Here is an 11,182-nt window from a genome sequence, read left to right as displayed (position 1 = left end):
TGTTGAGGTCCTTAAAGTCGACGCACAGGCGCCAGGATTTGTCCTTCTTTGGTACCATCACCAGGTTTGCTAGCCAGTCCGGATGTTTTATTTCTCTAATGAATCCGGCCTCCAATAACTTGGCTAGTTCCTCTCCCATGGCTTGTCTCTTAGGTTCAGAGAAACGCCGAAGAGCCTGCTTGAACGGCTTTAATCCCTTTAAAATATTGAGGCTGTGCTCGGCCAGCCTGCGTGGGATTCCTGGCATGTCTGAAGGGTGTCACGCAAAAATTTCCCAGTTCTCGCATAGGAACTCTCGTAGTGCGGCATCTACGTCAGGGTTTAATTGTGCCCCGATGGAAGCTGTTTTTGTAGGGTCCGTTGGATGGACTTGGAATTTGACTATTTCATCCGCCGGTTTAAAGAGGTGGACTTGGATCTCTTATCGAGTATCACATTGTCCCAGTTCACCGTGGAGCGTGCTACGTCTTGAGCTTGCGTTGGTTTTCCCCGAAGAGGAAGGGATGATGCAGCAGAGTAGCGTAAGTATTTCCCTCCGTTTTTGAGAACCAAGGTATCAATCCAGTAGGAGCCCACGCTCAATTCCCTCGTACCTACACAAAGCGATAACTACTCGCAACCAACGCGATTAGGGGTTGTCAAGCCCTTCACGGTCACTTACGAGAGTGAGATCTGATAGATATAATATTTTTGGTATTTTTGGTATAAAGATGCAAAGTAAAAAGTAAAAGCAAAGTAAAAAGCAAAGCAAGATTAAAGTAATGGAGATTGATATGATGAGAATACACCCAGGAGCCATAGGTTTCACTAGTGGCTTCTCTCAAGAGCATAAGTATTCTACGGTGGGTGAACAAATTACTGTTGAGCAATTGATAGAATTGAGCATAGTTATGAGAATATCTAGGCATGATCATGTATATAGGCATCACGTCCGTGACAAGTAGATCAAAATGATTCTGCATCTACTACCATTACTCCACTCATCGACCGCTATCCAGCATGCATCTAGAGTATTAAGTTAAAAACAGAGTAACACTTTAAGCAAGATGACATGATGTAGTGAGATAAATTCATGCAATATGAAGTAAACCCCATCTTGTTATCCTCGATGGCAACGATACAATACGTGCCTTGCTGCCCCTTCTGTCACTGGGTAAGGACACCGCAAGATCGAACCCAAAGCTAAGCACTTCTCTCATGGCAAGAACTACTAATCTAGTTGGCCAAACCAAACGGATAATTCAAAGAGACTTGCAAAGATAACCAATCATACATAAAAGAATTCAGAGAAGATTCAAATATTATTCATAGATAGACTTGATCATAAACCCACAATTCATCGGTCTCAACAAACACACCTCAAAAAGAAGATTACATCGAATAGATCTCCACAAGAGAGGGGGAGAACTTTGTATTGAGATTCAAAGAGAGAGAAGAAAGCCATCTAGCTACTAACTATGGACCCGAAGGTATGAGGTAAACTACTCACACTTCATCGGAGAGGCTATGATGATGTAGAAGCCCTCCGTGATGACGACCCTCTTCCGGCGGAGCTCCGGAACAGGCCCCAAGATGGGATCTCGTGGATACAGAAAGTTGCGGCGGTGGAATTAGGTTTTTGGCTCCTGTTCTGATCGTTTGGGAGTACATGTGTATATATAGGAGGAAGAAGTACGCCGGAGGAGCAATGAGGGGCCCACGAGGCAGGGGGCGCCCCCCACCCTCGTGACCGCCTCTTTTGTTCCTTGGAGCAGGGTCCAAGTCTCCTGGATCCCGTTCGGTGAGAAGATCACGTTCCCAAAGATTTTATTCCGTTTGGACTCCGTTTGATATTCCGTTTATCCGAAACACTGAAATAGGCAAAAAACCAGCAATTCTGGGCTGGGCCTCCGGTTAATAGGTTAGTCCCAAAAATAATATAAAAGTGGAAAATAAAGCCCAATATAGTCCAAAACAGTAGATAATATAGCATGGAGGAATAAAAAATTATAGATACGTCGGAGACGTATCAAGCATCCCCAAGCTTAATTCCTGCTCGTCCTCGAGTAGGTAAATGATAAAAAGAGAATTTTTGATGCGGAGTGCTACTTGGCATAATTTCAATGTAAATCTTCTTAATTGTGGTATGAATATTCAGATTAGAACGATTCAAGACAAAAGTTTATATTGGCATAAAAAATAATAATACTTCAAGCATACTAATAAAGCAATTATGTCTTCTCAAAATAACATGGCCAAAGAAAGTTATCCCTATAAAATCATATAGTCTGGCTATGCTCCATCTTCACCACACAAAGTATTCAAATCATGCACAACCCCGATGACAAGCCAAGCAATTGTTTCATACTCTAACTTTTTCAATCTTCACGCAATACATGAGCGTGAGCCATGGATATAGCACTATAGGTGGAATAGAATGGTGGTTGTGGAGAAGACAAAAAGGAGAAGATGGTCTCACATCAACTAGGCATATCAATGGGCTATGGAGATGCCCGTCAATAGATATCAATGTGAGTGAGTAGGGATTGCCATGCAACGGATGCACTAGAGCTATAAATGTATGAAAGCTCAACAAAAGAAACTAGTGGGTGTGCATCCAACTTGCTTGCTCACGGAGACCTAGGGCAATTTTGAGGAAGCCCATCATTGGAATATACAAGCCAAGTTCTATAATGAAAAATTCCCACTAGTATATGAAAGTGACAACATATGAGACTCTCTATATGAAGAACATGGTGCTACTTTGAAGCACAATATATGAGACTCACTATATCTTGGTGCTACTTGGAAGCACAAGTGTGGAAAAAGGATAGTAGCATTGCCCCTTTTTTTGGGCCTTCTTTTTTCTTTGGCCTTTCTCTTTTTTTATTGGGACAATGCTCTATTGAATGATGATCATCACACTTTTATTTATTTACAACTCAATGATTACAACTCGATTCTAAAACAAAGTATGACTCTATATGGATGCCTCCGGTGGTGTACCGGGATATGCAATGAATCAAGAGTGACAAGTATGAAGAAATTATGAACGGCAGCTTTGCCACAAATACTATGTCAACTACATGATCATGCTAAGCAATATGACAATGATGAATGTGTCATGATGAACTAGATGGTGGAAAGTTGCATGGCAATATATCTCGGAATGGCTATGGAAATGCCATAATAGGTAGATATGGTGGCTGTTTTGAGGAAGGTATATGGTAGGTGTATGATACCGGCGAAAGGTGCGCGGTATTAGAGAGGCTAGCAAAGGTGGAAGGTTGGGAGTGCGTATAATCCATGGACTCAGCATTAGTCATAAAGAACTCATATACTTATTGAAAAAAATCTAGAAGTTATCAAAGCAAAGTATTACGCGCATGCTCTTAGGGGGATAGATTGGTAGGAAAAGACCATCGCTCGTCTCTGACCGCCACTCATAAGGAAGACAATCAATAAATAAATCATGCTCCGACTTCGTTACATAACGGTTCACCATACGTGCATGCTACGGGAATCACAAACCTTAACACAAGTATTCTTTAAATTCACAACTACTCAACTAGCATGACTTTAATATTATCACCTCCATATCTCAAAACAATTATCATGCTTCAATCTTTTCTTAGTATTCAACACACTCAAAAGAAAGTTTCACAAATCTTGAATACCAAGCATATTATTATTAAGCAAATTACCATGCTACTAAGAGACTCTCAAAATAATTTAAGTGGAGCATGGGAGATCAATAGTTTCTTTAAAACAAATCCACCACCGTGCTCTAAAAGATCTAAGTGAAGCACATAGAGCAAAATTATAACACTCAAAAGATATAAGTGAAGCACATAGAGCAAAATTATCTAGCTCAAAAGATATAAGTGAAGCACATAGAGCAAAACTACTTAGCTCAAAAGATATAAGTGAAGCACATAGAGTATTCTATCAAATTTTAATTAGTGTATGGCTCTCTCAAAATGTGTGTACAGCAAGGATGATTATGGCATACAAATACACAAAGACACAAATAATACAAGACGCTCCAAGCAAAACACATATCATGTTGGTGAATAAAAATATAGCTCCAAGTAAATTACCGATGGAAGTGGACGAAAGAGGGGATGCCTTCCGGGGGCATCCCCAAGCTTTGACTTTTTGGTGTCCTTGGATTATCTTGGGGGTGCCATGGGCATCCCCAAGCTTAGGCTCTTGCCAGTCCTTGTTCCATGATCCATCAAAAGAATTCACCCAAAACTTGAAAACTTCACAACACAAAACTCAAAATAGAAAACTCGTGAGCTCAAAGAAAACAAAAGACCACTTCAAGGTACTGTAATGAACTCATTATTTATTTATATTGGTGTTAAACCTACTTTATTCCAACTTCTATATGGATTATAAACTATTTTACTAGCCATAGATTCATCAAAATAAGCAAACAACACACGAAAAACAGAATCTGTCAAAAACAGAACAGTCTGTAGTAATCTGTAGCTAGCGCAAGATCTGGAACCCCAAAAATTATAAAATAAATTCCTGGACGTGAGGAATTTATCTATTAATCATCTGAAAAATTAATTAACTAAATATCACTCTTCAAATAAAAATTACAGCAGTTCTCGTGAGCGCTAAAGTTTCTGTTTTTTACAGCAAGTTCAACCAGACTTTCCCCAAGTCTTCCCAACGGTTCTACTTGGCACAAACACTAATTGAACACAAAAAACACAACCAAAACAGAGGCTAAGTAATTTAATAATTACTAAACAGGAGCAAAAGGCAAGGAATAAAAATAAAATTGGGTTGCCTCACAACAAGCGCTATCGTTTAACGCCCCTAGCTAGGCATAAAAGCGAGGATAGATCTAGGTATTGCCATCTTTGGTAGGCAATCCATAAGTGGCTCTCATGATAGTTTCATATGGTAATTTTATTTTCTTTCTTGTAAAGTGTTCCATGCCCCTTTTTAATGGAAATTTAAATCTAATATTCCCTTCCTTCATATCAATAATCGCACCAACGGTTCTAAGGAAAGGTCTACCAAGAATAATAGGGCAAGAAGGATTGCAATCTATATCAAGAACAATAAAATCTACGGGCACATAATTCCTATTTGCAACAATAAGAACATCATTAATCCTTCCCATAGGTTTCTTAATAGTGGAATCCGCAAGATGCAAGTTTAGAGAGCAATCATCAAAGTTACGGAAATCTAGTAAATCACACAAAGTCTTGGGAATAGTAGAGACACTAGCACCCAAATCACACAAAGCATAAAACTCATGATCTTTAATTTTAATTTTAATAGTTGGTTCCCATTCATCATAGAGTTTTCTAGGGATAGAAACTTTCAACTCAAGTTTTTCTTCATAAGATTGCATCAAGGCATCAACAATATGTTCGGTGAAGGCTTTATTTTGACTATAAGCATGTGGAGAATTTAGCACGTATTGCAACAAGGAAATACAATCAATTAAAGAGAAACTTTCATAATTAAATTCCTTGAAATCCAGTATAGTGGGTTTAGCAACATCTAGATTTTTATTTCTTTCAATTCCACTTTCATCAATTTCATCATTAAGATCTAAACACTCCGAATTTTTAGAACGCCTTCTAGGTAAAGGAACATCATATTCAGTTTCATCAAGATTCATATTGAAAAATAAAGATTTAATAGGAGACACATCAATAACTTTTAGATCTTCATCTTGATTTTCATAGGTATTGGAAGAAGACACTTTAACAAAAGGCATCTTTGGAAGCACGCATCCTAGCGGTTCTTTCCTTACACTCATCAATTGAAATTCTCATGGCTTTTAGAGACTCATTGATATCATGCTTAGGTGGAATAGATCTAAGTTTCAAAGAATCAACATCAAGAGCAATTCTATCAACGTTCCTAGCCAAATCATCAATCTTAAGTTCAGAAATTCTATCAACTAAAACATTGGTAGGAACCTTTCTTCTAAGATTTTCATTGAAAGCAACATAATCTAGAGATTGAAAACGCATTATTTCTTCTTGATCAAAGAGGATAGCCTCTATGGGAGGACGGCAAGCGTCCACCCTATAATGCGCAAAGATTTCTTTGGCTTCTCTTATAATGAATCTAAACTCATGAGCCAAAAAGATAGTAGCGGCACGCTTAACAGAAGAATGCTCAATATTAGAAAATTCCAGAAAAATCCTTTGTATGGAAGGATGCATGTGCATGAATTATCTTTCAAGTTCAACTACAAGCATGGCAATAGCGTCCGCAAGACTACTAGTTCTGTGAAGGATAGAACTACCCATAGAAGGTAAAGCACCGACACAAGTAAAGAAATCGTGAATAACTCCTTTTCCAATAATATTACCACTACCAACACGGAATTTTTTTGTATGAAAGATGGTAGGTTATTTAGCAGGAGCATCAGAATTTTTCATGATATTGTTATCGCTCATATTGGCGATAACTTCCCCAGTTTCATGCAAATGGCAAATAATGTAATGCAAGAGATAGGGATTGTGATGGGTACTTGGTATGTTGACTTTTTGCGTAGACTCCCGGCAACGGCGCCAGAAATCCTTCTTGCTACGTCTTGAGCTTGCGTTGGTTTTCCCCAAAGAGGAAGGGATGATGCAGCAGAGTAGCGTAAGTATTTCCCTCAGTTTTTGAGAACCAAGGTATCAATCCAGTAGGAGCCCACGCTCAAGTCCCTCGTACCTGCACAAATCGATAGCTACTCGCAACCAACGCGATTAGGGGTTGTCAAGCCCTTCACGGTCACTTACGAGAGTGAGATCTGATAGATATATTTTTGGTATAAAGATGCATAGTAAAAAGTAAAATCAAAGTAAAAAAGCAAAGCAAGATTAAAGTAATGGAGATTAATATGATGAGAATAGACCCGGGAGCCATAGGTTTCACTAGTGGCTTCTCTCAAGAGCATAAGTATTCTACGGTGGGTGAACAAATTACTGTTGAGCAATCGATAGAATTGAGCATAGTTATGAGAATATCTAGGCATGATCATGTATATAGGCATCACGTCCATGACAAGTAGATCGAAACGATTCTGCATCTACTACTATTACTCCACTCATCGACCGCTATCCATCATGCATCTAGAGTATTAAGTTAAAAACAGAGTAACGCTTTAAGAAAGATGACATGATGTAGAGAGATAAATTTATGCAATATGAAATAAACCCCATCTTGTTATCCTCGATGGCAATGATACAATACGTGCCTTGCTGCCCCTTCTGTCACTGGGTAAGGACACCGCAAGATCGAACCCAAAGCTAAGCACTTCTCCCATGGCAAGAACTACCAATCTAGTTGGCCAAACCAAACGGATAATTCGAAGAGACTTGCAAAGATAACAATCATACATAGAAGAATTCAGAGAAGATTCAAATATTATTCATAGATAGACTTGGTCATAAACCCACAATTCATCGCTCTCAACAAACACACCACAAAAAGAACATTACATCGAATAGATCTCCACAAGAGAGGGGGATAACTTTGTATTGAGATTCAAAGAGAGAGAAGAAGCCATCTAGCTACTACCTATGGACCCGAAGGTCTAAGGTAAACTACTCACACTTCATCGGAGAGGCTATGATGATGTAGAAGCCCTCCGTGATGATGGCCCTCTTCCGGCGGAGCTCCGGAACAGGCCCCAAGATGGGATCTCGTGGATACAGAAAGTTGCGGCGGTGGAATTAGGTTTTTGGCTCCTGTTCTGATCGTTTGGGGGTACATGTGTATATATAGGAGGAAGAAGTACGCCGGAGGAGCAACAAGGGGCCCATGAGGCAGGGGGGCACGCCCTAAGGGGGGGCGCCCCCCACCCTCGTGACCGCCTCTTTTGTTCCTTGGAGCAGGGTCCAAGTCTCCTGGATCACGTTCAGTGAGAAAATCACGTTCCCGAAGATTTTATTCCATTTGGACTCCGTTTGATATTTCGTTTATCCGAAACACTGAAATAGGCAAAAAACAGCAATTCTGGGCTGGGCCTTCGGTTAATAGGTTAGTCCCAAAAATAATATAAAAGTGGAAATAAAGCCCAATATAGTCCAAAACAGTAGATAATATAGCATGGAGCAATCAAAAATTATAGATACGTTGGAGACATATCAGAGCACAGCACAGTCAGTTCCTCAGCCGCTAGGGCTTCGGATAATGCCTCGAGGGCTAGTGCGGCTGTCGGCACGGAGTGCTGTGTCCGGATCACTAGCAAGAGTGATAATTCCGTTAGGCCCGGGCATTTTGAGCTTCATGTACCCGTAATGGGGTATGGCTTGGAAGATTGTGAATGCCTCCCGCCCTAACAGGGCGTGGTAACTGCTACTGAATAGGGCCACTTGGAACGTAATCTCTTCGGACCTATAATTCTCCGGCGTGCCGAACACCACATCTAGTGTGATTTTGCCTGTATAGCGCGCTTCCCAACTAGGGATTATTCCTCTAAAGGTTGTGCTGCTTCGCTCGATGTGGTTCCAGTCTATTTCCATTTTTTGAAGGGTTTCCTCATAGATGAGGTTTAATCCGCTGCCGCCGTCCATGAGTACCTTGGTGAGTCGAAAGCCATCCACAATTGGACGGAGGACCAATGCGGCTGGTGCTCGGGCTGTTCGGAATTTAGGTTTGTCACTGGCATTGAAAGTAATAGCCGTGTCACTCCATGGGTTTATTGTCGCCACGTGGTAGATTATGGCAAGGCTGCGGAGTGTTCGCTTTCTCCTATTATTTGATGCGAAGGTCTCGAAGACCGTTAATACCGTACTGGTATTTCTGGGATGGTGCTCTGTGGCTTCTGGAATTAGGAGATCCTCGCCACTTTTGGCTACCTGCCGGAGTATCCAACATGCTCTAAGGCTATGTGTTGGTATGGCGCCCTCAGTGCTGTGAATTTTACAGGGTCCATTGAGCCATCCCTCTAGTACGGTTCCATGCCCTATAGAGGGTTTTTGCTTTTTGGTAGTTGACCCGGGTGTCTTTTGATAGTGCACCCTTTTATTTCGGACTGGGTTCGTATTTAGGGCCGGATTATCCCAAAAGTTTGTTCCGGTTTTCCAGGCACTTTCCATCGCACAGTACTTTCATACTATGGACGCCAAGTCGGCGAAGCATGATATCTCACAGCGATTTATGGTGTTAAGGATTACCTTGTCCGTGCAATTATTGCAGAAAAATAAGATTGCGTCTTCCTCACGACAGTCCTTAACCATATTCATCACAAGGAGGAATCTGGCCCAATAGTGATGTACTGTTTCCTGGGGCTCTTGCCTGATGTGGGAAAGATCGCTTATGTTTGGGTGGGTGGGTGGAATTGAATCCGAACCCTTACCTGATCTGGGATCCAGGGGCCGAGGAATTTCCAATTTTGGAAATTCTGGTTCCGGGGTGTTGCCCGATAATCCTGGCTCGCTGCCTGACTCTAAGTTCAGGGATTGGATGTTGTCCTCCCGCGAACGGGTATCCGGCTCGAAAAGCTCAGGAATCCGGACATAGTTGGTCCTCAATATGGAGGAGAGGTCGCCGCATTGTTCCTCCACCACTGCAATATGATGGGCGACCGGCAGAGAGTTAATCTCCCTTTGATCGGGTTTAAGCCCAATCCGATCATAGTCCGTAGTGACTCCCAGGGCGGCGATGTGATCCAAGAGCTCGTTTAGGGAGGCAAGCACCACTGGATCCATCTATTCGGCAAGTGCCGATTTGTCGTGGAGGCTATTTTCGATGACCCGAGAAGTCATCATCGGCGCGGCGGCCGAACAGGCGGTCATGATGAAATCGCCTAGCCAGAGAGTTTGGCCAACATCCAAAGCTCCCCCAATAGTAGTACCGTCTTTAAAGACGAGACGAGACATCCTTCCTTCTGGCGACGACACAGTGGAACTCTCAATGCAAGCACCAATGTCGGTGTCAAAACCGGCGGTTCTCGGGTAGGGGGTCCCGAACTGTGCGTCTAGGCGGATGGTAACAGGAGGCAGGGGACACGATGTTTTACCCAGGTTCAGGCCCTCTTGATGGAGGTAAAACCCTACGTCCTGCTTGATTTATTCTTGATGATATGGGTATTACAAGAGTTGATCTACCACGAGATCGGAGAGGCTAAACCCTAGAAGCTAGCCTATGGTATGATTGTATGTTGTCCTACGGACCTAAACCCTCCGGTTTATATAGACACCGGAGGGGGCTAGGGTTACACAAGGTCGGTTACAAAGGAGGAGATATACATATCTGTATTGCCTAGCTTGCCTTCCACGCCAAGTAGAGCCCCATCCGGACACGAGACGAAGTCTTCAATCTTGTATCTTCATAGTCCAATAGTCCGGCCAAAGGATATAGCCCGGCTGTCCGGATACCCCCTAATCCAGGACTCCCTCACCATCATTGGAATATACAAGTCAAGTTCTATAATGAAAAATTCCCACTAGTATATGAAAGTGACAACATAGGAGACTCTCTATCATGAAGATCATGGTGCTACTTTGAAGCACAAGTGTGGTAAAAGGATAGTAGCATTGCCCCTTCTCTCTTTGTCTCTCATTTTTTGTTTTTTTATTATTGTATTTGGGTCTTTTCTCTCTTTTTTGGCCTCTTTTTTTATTTTTCATCTGGAATCTCATCCCGACTTGTGGGGGAATCATAGTCTCCATCACCCTTTCCTCACATGGGACAATGCTCTAATAATGATGGCCATCACACTTTTATTTACTTACAACTCAAGAATTACAACTCGATACTTAGAACAAGATATGAGTCTATATGAATGCCTCCGGCGGTGTACCGGGATGTGCAATGAATCAAGAGTGACATGTATGAAAGAATTATGAACGGTGGCTTTGCCACAAATACGATGTCAACTACATGCTCATGCAAAGCAATATGACAATGATGGAGCGTGTCATAATAAACGGAACGGTGGAAAGGTGCATGGCAATATATCTCGGAATGGCTATGGAAATGCCATAATAGGTAGGTATAGTGGCTGTTTTGAGGAAGGTATATGGTGGGTGTATGATACCGGCGAAAGGTGCGCGCTATTAGAGAGGCTAGCAATGGTGGAAGGTTGAGAGTGCGTATAATCCATGGACTCAACATTAGTCATAAAGAACTCACATACTTATTGCAAAAATCTATTAGTTATCGAAACAAAGTACTATGAGCATGCTCCTAGGGGGATATATTGGTAGGGAAAGACCATCGC

This window comes from Triticum dicoccoides, chromosome 1A, assembly GCF_002162155.2.
Source record: "Triticum dicoccoides isolate Atlit2015 ecotype Zavitan chromosome 1A, WEW_v2.0, whole genome shotgun sequence".
NCBI classification, from domain to species: Eukaryota; Viridiplantae; Streptophyta; class Magnoliopsida; order Poales; family Poaceae; genus Triticum; species Triticum dicoccoides.
The sequence above is the reverse complement of the archived record's forward strand: the minus strand, read 5'-3'. Positions refer to the sequence as shown.